Genomic DNA, 22,489 nt, shown 5'->3' with positions numbered 1-22,489 from the left:
CAGTAGCTCACGACCAAAATGGAAAGGAACAAACCATTAGAAGGTCGTAGTGTAATTAGGTATCAGTTTATCTTGACTGTATAATTACACTAGTACACTTAGAGTGTATTGAGTAGGATCATTTGAGGTCGTTTCTTTTATACTGATTTTATAAAGAAACAAAGACCTCGGTTATTATGGAAGTGTGTGCTCTTAATCCTAATATAATAACAAGCACATATATTTGATATTTATTTCTTTAATTTATCAATGGGTGAGATTTAGTTCGATGAATCAATAAGCCCGATAAGTTGGGAAATGGTATCACTTATAGTGTGTGTTGTTGATTATAGAAGGAAACTGTGTCCTAGAGATACTAGGTTGATAATGTCCCCAAGAGGAGCTCATAAGGATTGTCATGTTAAACCCTGCAGGTGGACTTAGTCCGACATGACGATAAGGTTGAGTGGTACTACTCTTGGACTAAGATATTAATTAAATGAGTTGTCAGTAACTCACTTAATTAGTGGCATTCGATATCTTAAACACAGGGATACTAACACACTTATAATAAGAAGGAGCCCAAAAATGTAATTTGGGATTGGTGCGGTAGTTCAATGATAGTTCTCTAGTGGAATGAATTATCATTGATAAAAATAAGTTGTGTGTTCGGGGCGAACACGGGATGCTTAATTTTATCGGGAGACGAAAACCAATTCCTCCTCTCAGTCCCTATCGTAGCCTCTTATTTATAGAGTTCTATACCCACCTTCTATACCCACCCAATAGGGGCCGGCCAAGCTAGCTTGGGAACAAGCTAGGGCCGGCCTAGGTATGAACCCAAGCTAGTAGGGCCGGCCAAAAATAAATTAAAAAGAATTTTAATTTTAATTTTTATTATGTGGAAGAAATAATTTATTAAAGAGAATTTAAATTAAATTATCTCTCTTGTAAAATTTACAAAAGATTAAAGAAAGAGATTAGATCTCTTTCCTTATTTGTAGATTGGTGAGATATTTTATTTTCTCTTTAAAAATTATTCACATGTTGTAAAATTAAAATTATAGAAATTTCTTTTATTAACCATGTAGAGATTTTTAAAGATAAATTTTAATTTTAAAATTTCCGGAAACAAATTAAGAAGTTTTAATTGTTGATTGAAACTTGTCCAATTTGTTCTCCAATGATGTGGCCGGCCAATGTAGATTTAATTGGGAAATTTTATTTTATTTTTCTCAATTAAATCATGTCAAGGAAATTGAGGAAATTTTATTGCAATTAAATTTCCTAATTTGCCTAGGCCAAGGAATATAAAAGAAGGGGTGAGGGTGTCTTCATGAGACACAACATCTATTATTTCTCTCCATCTTTTGTTCCTTGGTGTGGCCGGCCATCCTCTCCCTCTCTTCCTCTTGTGGTGGCCGAATCTCCCTCTTCCATTGGAGCTCTTGTGGTGGCCGGATACTACTCGGAGAAGAAGAAGAAGAAGGAGAGAAAGCTAGCATCTCTTGGAGCTTGGTTAGTATTTTGGTTTTTCTCCTTGGTGAAGTTTTCCTTTGTGGCCGAACCTTGCTTGGAGGAGAAGAAGGTGGTTGGTGGTTTCTCATCTCGGTAGATCGTTGCCCACACAACGTCCGAGGTTAGAAGAGGAATACGATAGAAGATCAAGAGGTTTTTCTGCAAGGTATAACTAGTAATTTTTCTTTCCGCATCATACTAGTTATTTATGGAAATAATACCAAATACAAGAGGCTTACGATTCTAGAATTTCGAATATGTTTTTCGATGTTGTGTTCTTTTGTTTTTTCTTTTCCTTGTGATTTGATTGTTCTTTTCGGTTAACCTAAAGTTATTTTAGGAAATTAAATATTAGTTTTCCATAAGAGGTTTTGTCTAGTCGGTGGTGGTTGCTCCCATATCCAAGAAGGCCATGTGCCTCGCCACGTCATTACTGGGAACCAATTATGGAAATTAATATTTAATGGAATTAATAACTTAAGGTGACTTGGGTCGAACGTGTTAAGTTCCGCAGGAGATCCAAGTCAAAACCTAAAAGAACAAATAGATTAAGTTTTGGATCAAACGTGTTAAGTTCCGCAGGCGATCCAAAATTTAATTTAAAAGAACACATGGTAGCTAGGAAAAGGTTCAGACCTTTGTACAAAATTTTTGTACAGTGGAACCTCTAGGTTTTCAGAGTAGCAACCAACACCTACATCCCCTATGGTCAAGAAACTGAATAACTAGGTCTCTTGGTCGAAACCCAACTTCCCCAATCGATCCAGATTGAACTCGATCGATTGCAAGCTGTTGGATCAATCCATGGATCAATTCAGATCGCTACTGTGCTCGGGTAATACTCTGGATCGATCAGCTGATCGATCCAGACTGGCCAATCGATCTAGTGATCAATTCCAGTGCTCTCTGTTCGCGGGAGGATTTCCCGATCGATCGAACGATCGATCCCTGAACTTTCTGTTTGCGATAGAATGAGACTGGATCGATCGGTTTATCGATCCAGAAGCTTACTGTTCGCGGAACCAGACTCCCAATCGATCCGCTGATCGATTGAGGGCCCCCAATCGATCCACTGATCGATTGGGGTTTCTGATTTCGCAGCAAAACTATGATTTCAGCACTGTTTCGTGCCAAACTCAACTACAAGAGTTCTATAACAGCTGGAAACATACTAATAACACATAACTAGGATTATGAGCATAAGTACTAACAATCTAAGCAAGTCTTTCATGGTTCAAGGCATTAAAATAACTAGAAATGTGAAAAATAACATTATATAAAAGCTAAAGTCTTAGTTTGCTAATTTCTCCAAGATCTTTATTCCAGGTTCCTTCCACACACATCTTCATCGCATTTACCCCCAGCCTCCGCTAATCCATCTTCCCTTTACCTTTATCTGCAGTATAAGGAAAGAAGTATCTGTAAGCTTTACGCTTAGTAAGAAACCATCTACCTCACAAAACATGCATACGATGCAATTTATGCTTTTAAAACATGTTATTTGAAATATATGCTGAACAGGTAAAAGCATAGCATGACATACAAACAAACTAGTCATGACAACAAGTGCTAACATAAGCTATCATATGGTATCAATAGGAAACTAAACTGATACAAAACTGAACTGAGCTAATTCTAAACTAATGCTAAAGCTGTACTGAATTCACATAACTATTTGTGAAGTTTTTGAAAACTATTTTCATAAATAGGTTAAAATAATAATCATGCTGCTGTTTGGGCCCGACAACTGTACTTGCTATGCGCGTATCCTTTTCTAGACCCGGGTTTGCAAGTCCCAAATTTAGTAGGGTTTACTAGGTTATCTAAACCTAGGGACGACTGTGGGAGCCCAACCCAATGGATATCTGATCCAGTACAGTGCCACTGCTAAAATAAAATACTGGTTATAGCTAAATTTTCTTATCTTGCTATTTCTAGGTTGTCTGAACCTAGAGCTAGGTTATCTGAACCTAGAGACAACTGTGGGAGCCCACCCATTGGACCGTAGTCCCATATAAGCTGTAGTAAAACTGCATATACTAAATAAATGCTTCTATCGCATTTAGCTAAGCTATTAAAATGCCTAAGTCACAATTTAATTGTACTGAACATACTATCGAGCACTTGGTGTGCGCTATTGCACACCCTATGTGCCACAATCCATATACTCCTAAACTAAAGCATAAAATCACACGAGAACTACTTATACTGCAGGTGAGGGGTTTCTTACCTTCTGCTCTAGATTTCTTATGATTCTAGTCGCTAGTTTTCCAGTGGAGACGATTCCCTCGACGATCCTCTTGCGTCAACGTGCTCTTCTCGCGGAGAGGAACACCCTCGTGTTGGAGTCGTCACCGGAAAGAGCCCTTATGACCCTAGGGATGAAACCCTAGGTTTGCTTGTGGTTGGCGCCGAGAGATGAGGGAGGAGAAGGGAGGTTCGGCGGGATTAGGGTGAGGAGAAGAGGTAAGTCACGATAAAAATAAAACTCCTCACTTAATTCCCTATTTATATTAAGGAATTAATTCACCCAACTTTAACTTAAATAAAATTGTTTCCCTTTCCTTTCAGTATGGTCCTGCTGGGTTCACCTGGTTACTAGAGTTCACCATAAGTCGTAGGACCCAATAGGTCTCGGGTTCAATTCCCGCTTAAGCTATTTTATGTTTCTATCTATTTTTGCTACTTCCGTTACTCTAAAAATTACATAAAAATATTCTAAAATTCCAGAAAAATCATAGAATATTTCTAAAATAATTTTGAGAATTTTTAGGACGTTACAATCCCCCATACCTTTTAAAAAGTTCATCCTCAAACTTAGAATAATTCTGGGTATTTCTGTCTCATACTAGCTTCTGTCTCCCACGTTGCCTCTTCTGTGGTATGATTTTGCCAAATAACTTTTACTAATGGTACCTCCTTGTTCCATAATTTCTTAACTGCTCGGTCTATTATCTGAATAGGCCGACTATCATAGCTGAGATCTTCGCGGACTGGTACCGACTGGGGCTCAATTACCTGGGTGGCATCTGGGATATGCTTCTTCAGCATAGAGACATGAAATACATTATGGATGGCTGACATCTCCTGTGGTAGCTCTAACTCATATGCTACCTTGCCAACTCTTCTAGTGATAAGGTATGGTCCCACATATCTGGGACTTAGTTTGCCCTTCTTCCCAAAACGCATTACTCCTTTCATGGGAGCCACTCTGAGGAATATTGTATCCCCAACTGAAAACTCTAAAGGTCTGCGCCGTGTATCAGCATAACTTTTCTGGCGGCTCTGAGCTGTCTCTATCCTCTGGCGGATCTGCTGTATAGCTGCTGTGGTATCTGCTACTAGATCTGTCTGAAGTTCTAGTTCCTTCTGCTCACCACTCTCGTACCAGCAGATTGGAGATCTACACCTCCGCCCGTAGAGAGCCTCGTAGGGTGCCATGCCAATGGTGGCCTGATAACTGTTGTTGTATGCAAATTCTGCTAAACTCAGATGTTTGCACCAACTTCCCTTGAAGTCTAGGGCACATGCTCGGAGCATATCTTCTAGTACCTGATTTACCCGCTCCGTCTGTCCATCTGTCTGAGGATGGAAGGCTGTGCTAAACTTTAACTTAGTGCCCAAAGCTGACTGTACACACTCCCAGAAGTGTGACGTGAATCTACTATCTCTGTCTGATATAATGGTCCGTGGGACTCCATGTAGTCTGACGATCTCCTTGAGATACAACTGAGCTAGCTGTTCCATGGAGTAGGATATCCTGATAGCTAAGAAGTGGGCTGATTTAGTCAACCTGTCGACTATTACCCAGATGGCATCATAACCATTCGTGGTTCTGGGTAAGCCCACTATGAAATCCATAGAGATGTCTTCCCACTTCCATTCTGGAATCTGAATAGGCTGCAAAACTCCTCCTGGTCTCTGATATTCTGCCTTGACTCTCTGACAGGTCAGACAGGTGTTAACATATCTAGCGATGTCTCTTTTCATCTCGGGCCACCAAAAATGTTTCTTTAGATCTTGGTACATCTTAGTGGAACCTGGATGCATCGCATAAGGAGTCCTGTGGGCCTCGTCTAAAATCTTCCTCTTTAGTTCCTCCTGATCTGGAACACAGAGTCTGTCACCGAAATATAATACCCCCCTATCGGATACTCTGAATTCTCTACTTTCTGATTCTGCTAACCCTTGCTTGGTTTTCTGAATTTTAGGATCCTGTTCCTGAGCTGTCTGAATGTCACCAAGCAGGTTAGATGCTAATGTCATAGTAGAGAGCTGTCCCACTATAAGTTAGAGACCGAAATCTATGATCTCTTTCTGTAGGGGCGGTGACATGTCTGCTAGGGATAGTAAGGTAGCACTGGACTTCCTGCTAAGTGCGTCTACCACCTTATTGGCCTTCCCTGGGTGGTAGAGGATGTCTACGTCATAATCTTTGACTAGCTCAAGCCACCTACGTTGCCGCATATTCAGATCCTTCTAAGTGAAGAAGAACTTCAGACTCTGATGATCTGTATACACTCTGCACTAAGCTCCATACAAATAATGTCTCCAAATTTTGAGAGCGAACACTACTGCTGCAAGCTCAAGGTCATGAGTAGGGTAATTCTTCTCATAGTCCTTGAGTTGTCTGGAGGCATAGGCGATCACCTTACCTTCTTGCATCAGTACTGCTCCTAGTCCCAATTTAGAGGCGTCACTGTAAATGTCAAAGCTATCTGTGTTTTCTGGTAGAGTCAGGATAGGTGCATTGGTCAACCTCCTTTTTAACTCGTTGAAGCTGTTCTCACAGTCCTCTTTCCACTGAAATGTTCTGTTCTTTATGGTAAGAGCTGTCAGTGGGGAGGCTATTCTGGAGAAGTCCTTTACAAATTTTCTGTAATAACCTGCTAGTCCCCAAAAGCTCCTGATCTCACTGGCGTTCTTGGGTCTTTCCCAGTTACTCACAGCTTCTATCTTACTGGGGTCTACCATGATACCATCCTTTGAGATGATGTGACCCAGGAAGGACACCTGATCTAACCAAAATTCACATTTCGTGAACTTGGTGTACAGCTGGTTCTGCTGAAGGGTCTGCAATACTATTCTCAGGTGCTCTGCGTGTTCTTCCTGAGTTCCTGAATAGATAAAAATGTTATCGATAAACACAATAACAAATCTATCTAGGTAGTCCCTGAATACTCTGTTCATGAGGTCCATGAAAGTAGCTGGAGCATTTGTCACGCCAAAGGGCATGACTACGAACTCGTAATGTCTGTATCTAGTCCTGAATGTTGTCTTGGGTATATCCCCTTCTTTAACTTTTGATAACCTGATCCGAGGTCTATCTTAGAGAACACTTCTGCTCCCTTTAGGTCATCTATCCCGGGAAGAGGATACTGTTCTTGATGGTGACTTGGTTCAGGGCTCGGTAGTCTATGCACAGGCGCATGCTCCCGTCCTTCTTCTTCACGAACAATACAGGCGCTCCCCATGGTGAGTGACTAGGGCGTATGAAACCTTTGTCAAGCAGCTCCTGTAATTGCTCCTGAAGTTCCTTCAGTTCTGCTGGGGCCATGCGGTAAGGTGCTTTGGAGATAGGATTTGTACCGGAAATGAGTTCTATCTCAAATTCAATCTCACTGTCTGGTGCTAGGCCTGGTAACTCTTCAGGGAAGACTGCTGGGTAGTCACATACGACTCGAACCTCTGCTAGCTGTTGGTCCTTGTCCTGACTGACATTGACTACATGCACTAAAAATCCCGTGCATCATGAATCTAACAATTTCTGTGCCTTCAGAGTTGAGAGAAATTTCTTCGCTTTTCTCTTCGGTTCTCCACTATACTCAAATTGTACTCCTGCTTCAGGTTGGAATATGACTTTCTGTTTACGACACTCGATAGAGGCACCGTATCTGATTAGGAAGTCCATCCCAAAAATGACATCGTAATCAGTCATATCTAGCACTATCAGATCACAAAGGAGTTCTCTGTCTGCTATAATGACTGGCACTGCTCTGAGCCAGTGCGTGGATGCCATAATTTCTCCTGAAGGTAATGTCGTCAGAAACTGACTACTAAGTACCTCTGGGGGTATTGCTAACTTTTCGGTGAATGCCCTGGATATATAAGAATGGGTTGCCCCAGTATCGAATAAGACAGTTGTACTTTGCTGTAAAATACTAATCTGACCTGTAACAACTATCGAGGCATTCACTACGTCCTCTCAGGTTAAGGAGTAGATCCTCGCATTTGTCGTAGCTGGCGGGGCTTCTAGTCTTCCCTGGCTGATGTGTGGGTCATCTAAAACGGCCTGCATATGATGTAGCTGTGCTGGCAGGCCTCCATACTATATCGGCTGTGGTTGAGGAAGACTTGTCTTATTCGGGCATTGCTTAGCCATATGCCCTTCCTGTCCACATTCAAAGCATCCTCGTGTGCCCTTGCGACAACTCCTTGGTGAAATTTCCCACAAGTAGCACATTTGGGATAACTAGGCTGTTTGCTGGCTAGTCCTCCCATTGGGTAACTCCCTGGTTTGTGCTTGTTGTTGGAGTTCCCTTTCCAGTTAGAGCTGTGGCCCTGTTGTTTCTAAGTACCTGAGCCTCCTTGCCCTTTGGACTCTGAGAGGACTTGCTTCTGTTGCTTGATATTATTCTGGTAGTGCTCGGTGGCCAAAGCACTGCTGACTAGTTCTTCGGTGGTCTGTGGCCTATCAACGCCGCCAGCCACGTTCATTGCTATTTCCGGCCTCGGCATCTTGAGCATCAACTGGACTCGTTCTTTTTCTGTGCTAACTAATTCAGGGTATAGACGAGCCAATCTATTGAATTTCTTCACGGCTTCCTCCACTGATAGGTTGCCCTGATGGAACTCAGTGAACTCGTCGTAGTGGCGGTTTGTGACCCGCATGTGAAAGAACTCCTCGAAAAATTCTTTCTCGAAATCAACCCAGGTTCACTGGGCACTTCGCTCTAATTCTCTCCCACCACATACGTGCATCTCCTGTCAAGCAGAAGGAGTCGCACTTCACTTTTTCATGCTCTGGCCAGGCCAGAAGCTCCATCGTACTCTCCAGCGTTTTGAACCAGGCTTGAGCATCCCATGGTTCACTGGTGCCTAAGAAGTTCTCGGGCTTGACTCTCTGCCACTGGATCAGATAGGCTTCTCTCCTTGCCTCTGCTACTGGGGCTACTGGTGCTGTAGGCTGGATTGGTAGAACCTCTATAACTACTGGGGTTGCTATGTTTGGTTCCGGGGTGACAGTGGGAGTATTCTGCTGATTAGCCTTTAAGGTTCTGCTAGCTGCTTCTGTAACTGAGCCACTACTGCTGTAAGGTCTGGAGGAGGCACTGAACTGCCTGCCTCGTGCTGGGGCTCAGTAGCTGGTGCCCTTCTAGTTGGGTGTCCTCGTGCCATTTCTAAAGGAACAAAGGACGTACATAACTAAAGCATCATGTTTACATAGCTAATACTATCATGTTAGTTACTATCACAGATAAGCATACTTTAGTTGTCTACAAATATGAAAGCAACAACATAACAAAGTGAGAGGTATTCTTACTTGGAAGTTGCAGGTTCAATGCTGATGTGTGTGTAGGAAGTATGGAAATTTCTGCTTTGATACCACTCTGTAACGACCCGCCTTCTACTGGCTAGGTTGTAAGGTCGGACCGTCACATTATGCTGTGCTAAGCTATATCCATGACCATAATAAGTCTAGGTGCGGAAAACTGTACCAATTTAGAACCTTGCTAAGCTAATACAGGTTCTTGGCACTACATGGGATAAGGGATGCAATCTAAGGTATATATGGCATATCCTACATCCCCTATGGTCAGGAAACTGAATAACTAGGTCTCTTGGTCGAAACCCAACTTCCCCAATCGATCCAGATTGAACTCGATCGATTGCAAGCTGTTGGATCGATCCATGGATCAATTCAGATCGCTACTGTACTCGGGTAATACTCTGGATCGATCCAAACTGGCCAATCGATCCAGTGATCGATTCCAGTGCTCTCTGTTCGCGGGAGGATTTCCCGATCGATCGAACGATCGATCCCTGAACTTTCTGTTTGTGACAGAATGCGACTGGATCGATCGGTTGATCGATCCAGAAGCTTACTGTTCGCGGAACCAAACTCCCAATCGATCCGCTGATCGATTGAGGGCCCCCAATCGATCCACTGATCGATTGGGGTTTCTGATTTCGCAGCAAAACTATGATTTCAGCACTGTTTGTGCCAAACTCAACTACAAGAGTTCTATAACAGCTGGAAACATACTAATAACACATAACTAGGATTATGAGCATAAGTACTAACAATCTAAGCAAGTCTTTCATGGTTCAAGGCATTAAAATAACTAGAAATGTGAAAAATAACATTATATAAAAGCTAAAGTGATACAAAACTGAACTGAGCTAATTCTAAACTAATGCTAAAGCTATACTGAATTCACATAACTATTTGTGAAGTTTTTGAAAACTATTTTCATAAATAGGTTAAAATAATAATCATGCTGTTGTTTGGGCCCGACAACTGTACTTGCTATGCGTGCATCCCTTTCTAGACCCGGGTTTGCAAGTTCCGAATTTAATTAGTAGGGTTTACTAAGTTATCTAAACCTAAGGATGACTGTGGGAGCCTAACCCAATGGATATTTGATCCAGTACAGTGCCACTGCTAAAATAAAATACTGGTTATAGCTAAATTTTCTTATCTTGCTATTTCTAGGTTGTCTGAACCTAGAGCTAGGTTATCTGAACCTAGAGGCGACTGTGGGAGCCCACCCATTGGACCGTAGTCCCATATAAGCTGTAGTAAAACTGCATATACTAAATAAATGCTTCTATCGCATTTAGCTAAGCTATTAAAATGCCTAAGTCGCATTTTAATTGTACTGAACATACTATCGAGCACTTGGCGTGTGCTATTGCACACCCTATGTGCCACAATCCATATACTCCTAAACTAAAGCATGAAATCACACGAGAACTACTTATACTGCAGGTGAGGGGTTTCTTACCTCCTGCGCTAGATTTCTTACGATTCTAGTCGCTAGTTTTCCGGTGGAGACGATTCCCTCGACGATCCTCTTGCGTCAACGTGCTCTTCTCGCGGAGAGGAACTCCCTCGTGTCAGAGTCATTGCCGGAAAGAGCCCTTATGACCCTAGGGATGAAACCCTAGGTTTTCTTGTGGTTGGCGCCGAGAGATGAGGGAGGAGAAGGGAGGTTCGGCGGGATTAGGGTGAGGAGAAGAGGTAAGTCACGATAAAAATAAAACTCCTCACTTAATTCCCTATTTATATTAAGGAATTAATTCACCCAACTTTAACTTAAATAAAATTGTTTCCCTTTCCTTTCAGCACGGTCCTACTGGGTTCACCTGGTTACTAGAGTTCACCATAAGTCGTAGGACCCAATAGGTCTTGGGTTCAATTCCCGCTTAAGCTATTTTATGTTTCTATCTATTTTTGCTACTTCCGTTACTCTAAAAATTTCATAAAAATATTCTAAAATTCCAGAAAAATCATAGAATATTTCTAAAATAATTTTGAGAATTTTTTGGCCGTTACAATATTAGACAAGTTGGGCGCTAAGTTTGATAAGTATTTATTTATTGAATACCCTAGGGAAACTAAGTGTTATCAATTCTATCACCCCTTGAACCAAAAGGTATTTATTTCAAGGCATGCTACCTTCCTAGAGAAAGAATTTCTCTTACAGGAAGCAAGTGGGAGTATGGTTGAACTTGATAAAGTTCAAGAGACTCCAATAAAAACTAACGAGATGCTTAGTCAAGAACCACAACCAATTATGACATAACCTCCTCGTAGATTATGTAGGACACGCAATATTCCTGAGAGATATGGATCTCTTTTAAGAAAATCGAATAACGTTTTACTCATTGAGGATGAGGAACCTGTAGATTACAAAGAGGCTCTGAATAGTTTAGAAAGTACAAGTGGCTTACAGCCATGAAGTTGGAAATATATTCCATATATAAAAACTAAGTTTGGAATTTGGTGGACCCGCCTGAGGGCATAACGTCAATAGGGTTCAAGTTGATTTTCAAGAAGAAAACTAACATTGATGGTAACGTAATTACCTACAAGGCAAGGTTGGTAGCGAAAGACTATTGTCAAAGGCAATGCATTGACTATAACAAAACTTTCTCACTTGTAGCCATGCTTAAATCCATTCGGATATGCCTGGTCATATCCTCTCATCATGATTATGAGATATGACAATTGTATGTGAAAATAGCTTCCCTTAATAGAAATCTGCTCGAGGACGTATATATGATACAACCCAAAGTTTTCACATCTGTTGACAAAAACAAAATATGCAAGCTTCAACGATCTATTGATGGACTAAAGCAAGCATCCAGTAGTTGGAATATCCATTTTGATGAGGAAATTAAAGAATTTGTCAAATATAATATGTGTACAATACATATTGCTTGCTATTTGTCGAAACTCTATTTTGCAAGGAAACTAACATTTTATAGCTTGAAGTTTCGGCCTTGATCGGTCGATCGAACCAGGGATAGATCGACTGAACCTCCAAGCAAACAGATTAGATTTCTAGCGAGCTAATTCGGTTCGACCAAGGGATTGGTTGACCGAACCTGGGGTTCAGTCGATCGAACAATGGATAGGCATCGATGTGGTCGAGCCGAGTTGATCGGACCAGATGAGCTGGGGATCAGTCGACTGAACGGCGGGATTGGTCAACCGAACAAAGACTTCTATTCGAGCAACAAAACCTGGACGGGAAGCCTGGCTAATTCAGGTAGGATCGATCGACCGATCCGAGGGATCCATCGACCGATCAGAGTCGGGTCAAACTTGATTTCGAGATCAGTGGATCTGGATCAAGTCTGAGGTGGTAATAAAAAGGGGGCTCGGCCGACACTTCGAAAAAAATATATTCAGAACGATCTTCTTTGCTGTATGCTGCTCTGAAATAACTCAACAATGCTCAACTGCTACTCTTACAATCGATGGACAACTGCTAAACATTTGTTGTCGGTATACTTTGTCTTTTCAATACTTGTACTTGCATATTTGTAAAGAATTTTCATATTTATAGTTATTTTCCAACGAAAGTGATCAACGATCACAGGCCTTGGAATAGGAGTCATACAAGGCTTCGAACCAAGTAAAAGAAACCTTGTTAGCATTGCTCCTCATCTCTTTCTATCTTCTGTTGTGTTATTCTGTGTTTTCCGAAACGATTGAAAAAGCCACAACCCCCCTCTAGCATGCATCGATCCTACAGTTTGGTGATGCTTTTTTGTGTCTAGTGAATATCTTCCTTGCCATGTTCACCAGTTGCTCTTCTTCATCTAATTCAGGATCAGATTCAGTTTTTGCTTTGGGTTTTGTTCCCTATGAAGTAATTGTAAGAAAAGTAATTCCTTTCTCGACCTTTGGACCATCAGTTTGTTCGTGTAATTCAAGATCGCAAAATAATTCATCTAATTTTAACTTAGAGAGGATCCTTGAAATTTTATAGGCATATACGATCGATGCCCATAAGGAGTTTCGAGGGAATGAGTTCAGAGCATACCTGATAACGTTACGATTCTCGATTTGGTGTCCGATCATGTTCAAGCCATTAAAGATATCCTTGATCCTTGCGTGTAGTTCGCTCGCAGTTTCTCTGTCTTGTATTTTTATATTAAATAGAAAATAATGAGTAGGTCGTGTTTCATTACCTTCAAATTGGGAGTTCCTTCGTGTAGTTCAATGAGCTTATCCCATAGCTCCTTTGTGTTCTTGTGTTGGCTGACTCGATTGATTTCTTCTTTTGTGAGTTAGCACTAGATCGTGTTTAAGGCTTTTGAGTCGGTCTAGGCTTTCTTCTTGTCTTCTGGAGTCTATCTTTCTAGATTGAGTGGTACTTTTATTGCTTCATCTACAGGTGCTCTGTACCCTCGTCGGATGGAGAACTGCTGCTCGATGTTCATCATTAAGTAAACCTCCATTCTATTCTTCCAATATGGAAAGTCATTTTCATTGAAGAGAGGGGGTAAGCGGTGCTATATTCCTCAAGTTGGGCCATTGAGCACTAAGAATAGAAAACTAAAAAGGAGGTACCAAGATTTGATCTTAGATTAGCAGAGTTTGAGAAGAGAAAGAAATATTAAAGAACTCGAGTGGTGTTGCAACAACATCAAGTTAAAATCAAACGAAAAAGTAATTATCTGAAGAGATAAAAGTTTACCAATTCAAACCAAATGCGAAAAATTGAAATATGAAAATAACACTGGTTCCCCAAGCTTGATTGGTGGTTGCACCAATTCAGAGTAGAACATGCTCTGATACTACTTGTTGGATCAAGTCACACGTGAGGGGGGGGGGGGGGGCGCTGAATCATATGGTTTGGAAAATTTGTTCTTTTCGATTTTGAAATCAGAGTGAGTGGTGGAAAACTAAGATAGAAAGCGAAGTAGAAAAATGAGCAAAAGAATAAGAACACAAGTTTACTTGGTTCGGAGCCTTTGACGGCTCCTACTCCAAGACTTAGGTCCTGCGGACCTATCGATGGGTAATTCACTAAAATACCTTTTCTAGAGCCACCGGAAGAGGGGATCGAGTATAAAAAAAAGTTGGTCAGCTTGAGCTCAGTTTTTGATAGGCTTCTCAGTGATAGTCGAGCATAGCAGAGTCGTAGCAGGGCAACAGCAGGAGACCGGAGTAGTCGAAAAGTCATTTGGACATGTAGAATCTCGTATCGAAGGTATCTCTGAAGCTTTCTTAACCCCTCCTTTTAAAGCCCTTTGAAGGAGTCTCCAGAGCATATCAGATCCTAAAAATTCTTATCAGATGAGGAGAATTCGGCCTTATCATTTACTGTTCGAATCTGGCTGATCTGAGGCACCTCCATCAAGTTGGTTCAACACACTAATCTTCAGGAGGCCACAGTTTTTTACTCCAAGCTCTAAATCATGCTATGTCAGTTGCCATGTGTGAAAAATTCGAAGATCTACGTTTGTCTCAACAATATAGAGTTAGAATATGTGTATGAATAGTTTTTATATATTTATGAGTTAGATCCTTCTTACCAAGACCAGGATCTAGTTAGGGTCACAATTTAGATTTCTGAAATAAACATAAATTGGACTGATACCTATTGTCCCATCGAATGGAGACGCATCCTCATTTAGTCACACTCCTTCAATGACTTATCTCTACTTACCAGGTGTAGAGTTACCTTCCAGAATCGCACATCTGGACTTCGGAAATCAAATATCCCAAATTGTAAAATCTGGCAATTAAATAATAGGGGTTATTGGACGAGTAACCTTAACAAAATTTTTAGGAATTTTTAGAAATTTTCTAGATTTAATCGGAGCTCATATGACTGGTATAAGAGGGGTAGATCAGTTAAGCTAGATCAAGTCTGTTTGGATCTCCCGATTAAGTTAAGAGTTGATTGATTAAATAACCTAAAGTTGGTTAATTAGAGCTTAGATATAAAATATCTAACCTAGGTTTTCTTTTTCCCAATCACGCCATTTTCTTCTATTCTCCTCCCCGAGCCTCACCTTGCAACACCGCTTCCCCCTTTGCCGAGCTCTGCCGCCTCCTCCGCTCTCCCTCGCATAAGCACCCCCTGACGCCACCGGCGTGTCCCCTTCACCGGCACCTGAGCACCGCCGGCACTTACTGGCGCCGCCCTCTTCTTTTCTTCTACCCAACGGTAACTCTACGCCCGATCCTTCTGCTGTTGCCGCCACCCACCACCGAGTAGCGCCGCCACCAGGGCATCTCTCTGAAACTATCTCCTCCCTGAGCTTGCGACACCACTAACCCCTCTCCCATCTCCACGCAAAGGAAAATCACGACCGTAATGCTTCTAGTCGTCGTCGTTCGCCCTGTTCGCCGAAGCCACGACCCTGGTCAACACCATCTCCAATGAAGGCTAGATCATTGCTGGGTCGTTGTGCCCTAATTCCTCTTGTCTTTTCTGTTCGCGCCGTCAGTGCCATCGCCGACCACTTGCTATTGTGAGCCGTTGCTTGGGCAATGAACATCCACCATAAGAAGTTGTGGGGTAATGAAATCTTGCTTCTTATTAAACTTACACCAATGATTTGGCTAATTGGGAGAATTCAGATTCTAATGCATTGATTATTTGTATGTTTGGGAAATTAGTGGATTAAATTTGGTAATAGATCAGTTGAGGATAGTCTAACTTCAAATTTATGTAGGATATAGATTTAGTAGTTGAGAGGTAAATTGTACCCATCGGTTGGGGAAATTAATTAGTGTAATACCATTGAACTCGGGTGAGTTTTGAGAGATGATTCATGAATAAACCTAGTCTAATTAGGTTATAGAATGGATAGGGTTAATGATCATTTCAATAAGGGTGTATACCAATTGGATTTGGGTTTTAAGTTAGCTAATTGATGCATGATGAAATTAGCTAAATACACTATGTGATTGCAGGATTTGGATTCGGGACAAGCGTCTCGACGTGAGATTTCTGGACATGATTTATGTATTAAGGCGGGTACTTCTTATCTTGATTCTGTAGTTGGTGTCGACCTTTTTGCATGTCACAAGGCACCCCAAATTGATAAAGATTGGGAACTCAACTAAACTAAATAAAACACGTGTAGTAAGGAGTCCCAAGTCGTATTTTTCCAAGGATAACTAGTAGGTGTGTGTGAATTCTAGAATTAATTCACACATCGACTTCTTACATCCTCAAGCTAACAACAATCAAGCATCATTGAATCAAATGAATCGATTACTTCCTCTCAAATTCACCATCATAGTATCAATAAAACTCATAAGCGCAAATTCACTTGAACAGACTGAAATAATCTCAACCTCCAAATCATAATCGAATTAAACTATTGAACTCAAGGGGTTAATCACAGTATCAACAAATCATTTGAATAGCACCAATTTCAGAACTTAACAAACTTGTGACAATTGAACTTCTAATTCAAAACAGGAAATAGATTACAAACTAAGTTAGTAGCTAAGGCAAGTATCCAATTGCAGAAATTCAAAGAAAACAGGAATCAAAACTGAGAAATTAAATCTGAATTGCAAAACTAGGTTAGTAGTAGAACATGACCGGGATTTTAGCAAAGAAAATCAGAAATGAATTGCAGATAACTGAAATAAGAAGAAATGGTAAGGAAAATGAATCGGATCTAATGATCTGAGCAAGTCGAGCACAATTCAAATACTAAAACAAAGAAATCTAAACCCTAAACATTCCTCAAACCATATCTGGATCAGATCTTCTCCACTTTGCTATGAAAATAGAGGTGCTTGCGAAAACCTCCCTTCAAACACCCAACGAGCAATGTACAAGCTTACAACTATTTCTAGAAGGTGCTCACCGCTCTTGGAAACCTCCCTCAAAGCTCACATCCGACTGGAAACCTCATCAGCCGAAGAACAAAGTGAAGATCTTGTGATTGGTGAAGCTAATCCAATTGATCAGATCGACTTAACCTCCCTGTGGAATGGAGATCGGAAAACGACCAGAGACTCGCGGAAACCTCCATTCAAGCTCTGGTGGATGCGAAGATCACTGATTGGGAAACCTCCCTTGATCAAGATAGCGATGGTGGAACAGAATCCAAGTTGCAATCGGGAAACCTCCTTCATTCACTCTCTGCCCTCGGAAGATGAACGCTGAAGCTTGAAGATCGCCGCCAGTGAAGATGCTTGCCCTCAGATCTGGAATTGGGGAATGGGAGCTACGACATCGCTGCGAAGAAGATGCAGGAATAGTGGAAAAATCGCGAAGCCGAACCCTAAGTCACTGTAGCTTCTCGTGAGGCTTTTAAATCCTCCTCAATTCTGATCCAACGATTCAGAACAATCCGGGGCTCGATCAACGGCTAGATTGTCTCAGATCTAGATCAAAATTCCTGGATCTTCATCAATGGATGTGATATGCTCCTCATTAGGTCGGATGGTCCAGATCTTCAATGGATGGTGTAGATCTCTCCAATCTTCACTGGATGATCCAAATCGATCCCAAGCTTGATCGCTTCGTTTAGCCCTAAATTTGAGCTCAAATGTGGTTTGATCTGATCGAGTCCATGACCCTTTTGATGCCTACAAAATAAAAATAAAATATAAGCATCAAATACCATGAAAATAAGTTAATTTGTAATTAAGTCCAAAATTAAATGTAATTTATGAAATGTAGAGTAAACATGAATTTAAGCTATGAATAGACCATTAAAAATATGCATTATGAATTAAAATAATATAACAAAATCATGGTTATCAGGAGTTCTTCAAACTTAGTGCATGAGCTACCTTTGGATAGAAATTGCTTTTACTTTGACTCCACTCTTATTTTTCCTGTGTTTGATACTTTTACGTGATCTTTGAGATATTCGTTTCCATATCTATACAGTCTCTTGTTGTTGTCCATGATAAGTAGCAGATACTAGATACCATGTTTGTATATTTTAACTGTTGTTTATTTATGTACTATATTGAGCATGTTGCCTTCATGTAGCATACCTAATTTCTACTTATATTTGTATGATGATTGTTGCTTTTGGCGCATCATATCATGGGATGCATGTCAACGACCAATTCTCCCTTGCAGTCGAGAGAGTCGTTGACCAGGGTCGCATCCTCAGCCACTTGAGAGAGTGGTAGCTGTAGTTGATGCCGCTTGCACTACAACAAAAAGTGACTTTCCGCAGCGCATCATCAACGGCGTGCGGTAAACGCGCGTCGTTAATAATATTTTTTACGGCGTGTCAAATTATGTGCGCTGCGAATAATATAATATTTATATAAACGACAGCATGCAGAAAAAGTATGTTGTCGATAATTATTTCTATGGCATACAATATGCACTGTTAAAAGTTAATATTAACAGCATGCGGAGCGTGCTGTTAATAGTTATTATACATATATAAATAACGACGTGCAAAAATGTATGCTGCGAAAAAATATTACAAAAATTTAACAGCGTACAATGTGTGCCGTTAATAATCCACAAAATTTTCTAAACATATCAAAATTTTTCACAGCAAATTTACCTCCCTCGCTAAACAACCTCACTCACATGCCCGCGAACTTAATCACACATAAAACATCCTCGCGCAAAACCTAAAATCGCGCCACACGTACTCCCTCCGCCTCCCTCCGCCGGAACCTCTCCTCACGCAACCTCCTCCTCACGCGAACCCTAAACTCCTCTCCGCCAACAGTGAAGACCTCTCCGTCGAAACCCTCGTCCTCAGGCGAACTCTCTCCACCGAAGCCCTCTCCGCCGAAGCCTCCTCACGCGAACTCCCTCCGCCAAGATTAGTTCCTAAGGCCTCTTCTAACTTTTTTTCCCTTCATTTTCCTTTCTTTATTGATGCTGATTTTAGGTTAAAGACGTGCCAATCTGAGTAAAAGGGCTTTGTTCAGTATCTTCTCAATGGTTTGCATATGAATGGGTTGCGATCGGAGATCTTGTGATGTTTTCCTTTCGTTGGGTGGTTTCTCTCGGTTTCTTGTAATGGTTTAGGGCATGTGGAATTTAACCGAGTGTTGATCAATTTCTTCTCAATGTGTTGAATTTCTGGACTAGATTTTTTGTGGGTTTTGACAATATTCGCGGTAGGAGAATGTCTCCTTGCTACCTCTACTGCTTTTGAGAATCGAGGAATATTGGAGATGGTTTTGAATTTAAATGCCAAGGATTGTTTCTTAAAAAGTCTCTGAAGGTCGATGAAGTTTCTAGTGGCGTAAATCTTGGTGGGTAACATTTTTGGTGTTTTGATACTTCTTATGTTGGTTGCTGGATTTTTTGTGGTTGCCAAGGATTTTTTGTTTGTTGCTGGATTTTTGGACTGAATTGGAGTATTTAAGATGGTTGTTCAATGTGTTCTAGTTTGGCTAATGATATGGGTTAGGTTTCATGGGTCCCCGATAAGGAAAGGAAGGGAGAGGATCAAACGAAGAAGATAGGTTAATATTGGCCGGGATATCCTCAAAGAAGGTAGGCCAATATCGGCCGGGATATACCTCCAAAGAAGGTAGGTTCGCATCGACCGAAATATTCACATCAATTGGCATATATCTCAAAGGAGGTAGGCCAATATCGGCCGGTATATTCCTCCAGAGTGGGTAGGTTTGTATTGACCGAAATATACTTCCCAGGAGGAAGATTCACATCAATTGGCATATACCTCAAAGGAGGTAGGCTAATATCGGCCGGGATATACATCCAAAGAAGGTAGGCTTGTATCGACCGAAATATACTTCCCAGGAGGAAGATTCACATCAATTGGCATATACCTCAAAAGAGGTAAGCCAATATCAGTCGGGATATACCTCCAGAGTGTGTAGGTTTGTATTGACCGAAATATACTTCCCAGGAGAAAGATTCACATCAATTGGCATATACCTCAAAGGAGGTAGGCTAATATCGACTGGGATATACATCCTAAGAAGGTAGGTTTGTATCGACCGAAATATACTTCCCAGGAGGAAGATTCACATCAATTGGCATATACCTCAAAGGAAGTAGGCCAATATCGGTCGGGATATACCTCCAAAGAAGGTAGGTTTGTATTGACCGAAATATACTTCCCAGGAGGAAAATTCACATCAATTGGCATATACCTCAAAGGAGGTAGGCCAATATCGGCCGGGATATACCTCCAAAGAAGATAGGTTCGCATCGACCGAAATATACTTCCCAGGAGGAAAGCCGAGACCGGCCGATTGATCAATACTTGGGAAAGATTCTTGATAAAATATAGCCTAGGGCTAGTTAGGATCTGTAACATAGAAGGTTGCCTCATTAACTAAACCTAATCATGATTAACTTCGATCAATATAAGGAATATTGGTACATTGAGTTATCTGCAGTAGGAGGGGTGAAACAATAATTAATGAAGATATCTGCAATATGCAACTATATGACAGGAATTATATATTTTGGCGGGAAATGTGTTTTTAGATTGTTTCGCAGGTGCTAAACGACAAGGAAGGTACATCTGGGGTACAAGAAAGATTCCTTAAAAAGTCATTCACCACAAGTACACGACTTACGTCATCTCATAACAAACTCTAACAAACCGGGGTCCACTTCATGACTACGGAGGTTATATGAAGTGGTATAAAAGGGGGAATCCTCTCCGTTGGCAAGGTAAGTTCACTTCATTGCGCACACTCATAACCCTAATTTCCAACTACTGTTCATCTTCTTCTGCTTCTTACTTCCTCCACACCGAGAGAGATCACTGATTTGAGCGTCGGAGGGCCTAGCCAGGGATTCCCACCCCGGTCTTAGGTCACTGACGATAGTGTTGGTTGGTCTCTTGTGCGCAAGAAATCTGAGAGGCTCCAAATTTGTTTGTCTCTTTGATTGGGTTTCTCTCTCGTCATCGGATCTTTGCACAAAGAAGGCATTCGGTAACCCTATTTTCCTCGATCCGCTTTGGGTTTCTCGGATCGAGGTTTCCCTGGCTTTTTTCTTCATCAACAGTGGGTTTCTTCTTCCGGATCTCCGTCTTGCCTAGCTTCTCAGACAGGATTAGGCAACATAATTGGATTTGATACCATGATTTCTTGTTGACGATTTCCATGTGTGCTAGCTTAACCTTAGTAGTTCGAGTTGGATGATTGTTGTTCTGCACCGTCTTATAGTTTCTGAAATTTCTGGAAATATTTCTAATGGATTTCCCTATGAGGTTGTGCTGGTATTCTTGACTGGATTTAGTAGATTGAGTTGCTGGAATTTTCTTTTGTTTTTCTCGAAGTCCTCTTGTGATTTCTGGAATTGGGATTGGATGGGAGTTACTGCCGGTTTTCCTTGCAAAGTCGTGATGGTACTCTGGTATAGTTTGTTTGTGCTTTGTCTACATGTGAATAGCATGTCTTATTTCATTATTGGCGTGTCTAATTTTAGTTTGCATATGCAAGTTTGTCTAGCTCATGTGATAAGCTAGGCATACATGGTTTTATTCTACTTATAATATTTGCCCATGTTTTAATTCTACTTATATTAAAATCAGATAATGCAAGTTTTAAATTTAATGGAATTGTCTCGTTAAATAACACATCAAGGATGTGTATCTTCAACATAATTAGCTAACTCATCTAGTATTAATATGAAAAAGCAGGAGCTTAAAACTCTAAGACCAAAAATGCCAATATCCCAAATAACTTATATTACATTAATAAACAATAAGAGAATTATTTTCTCCTAGTTGTTTACAAATTTAAGCATATTTTTAAATAAATAAAATTCCTATGCAAATCCTTTCTATATTTTCCATTATCAAATAAATAGTAATTACAGTTAATCTGCATTGTAATCTGACAAAGTTTTACCTTGGTGAATGATCCACTTAGTTGTGCTTTTGCTCACCTCAGTTAATTAAACTATGTTTATTTTTGATATTTTATGTTTCTTTTGGTATTAATTTTTAATTAATTAATTTAATTTGGTCATCTATGCACAACGCTTAAGCTATGTTTGCTCCCCTTGTTGTGAGACAGAGATCACTTTCTTTCATCCGAAGCTTAGATCATTTATCAAATGGATAAGGAATGGATGCATCTGCCTTCAAGGCTTGTACCCGAGTATGAAGAAGGGGTTCAAAAATTCCTTACACAAGCTAGGAACTATGCCAAAACATGTGAAGTAATCTTATGTCCTTGCAAGCGTTGTAAAAATAAGAAGTATATGAAATTTGACCAAGTGTACGAGCACTTAATTATTAAGGGGATAGATCCTTCTTACACTAGTTGGGTCTTCCATGGTGAAAGTTATACCTCACAAAATCAAGGCGAAGGTAGTTCTGTAGGAGTTCAAGTAGAGGATGATAAAAGTAGAGAGGAATATCACTTATATAGGAATGTCTTTGTGCCGAAAGAAGAGGTTGGACACACTATATCTAAGACAAAAGATTATGAATTTGCTGATTTATTAGAAGATGTAGAAACTCCTCTCTTCCCTGGTTGCACAACTTACACAAAGTTATCAGCAGCCATCACATT

This window comes from Zingiber officinale, chromosome 8A (genome assembly GCF_018446385.1).
Source record: "Zingiber officinale cultivar Zhangliang chromosome 8A, Zo_v1.1, whole genome shotgun sequence".
Lineage (NCBI taxonomy): Eukaryota > Viridiplantae > Streptophyta > Magnoliopsida > Zingiberales > Zingiberaceae > Zingiber > Zingiber officinale.
This window is presented reverse-complemented; position numbering follows the sequence as displayed.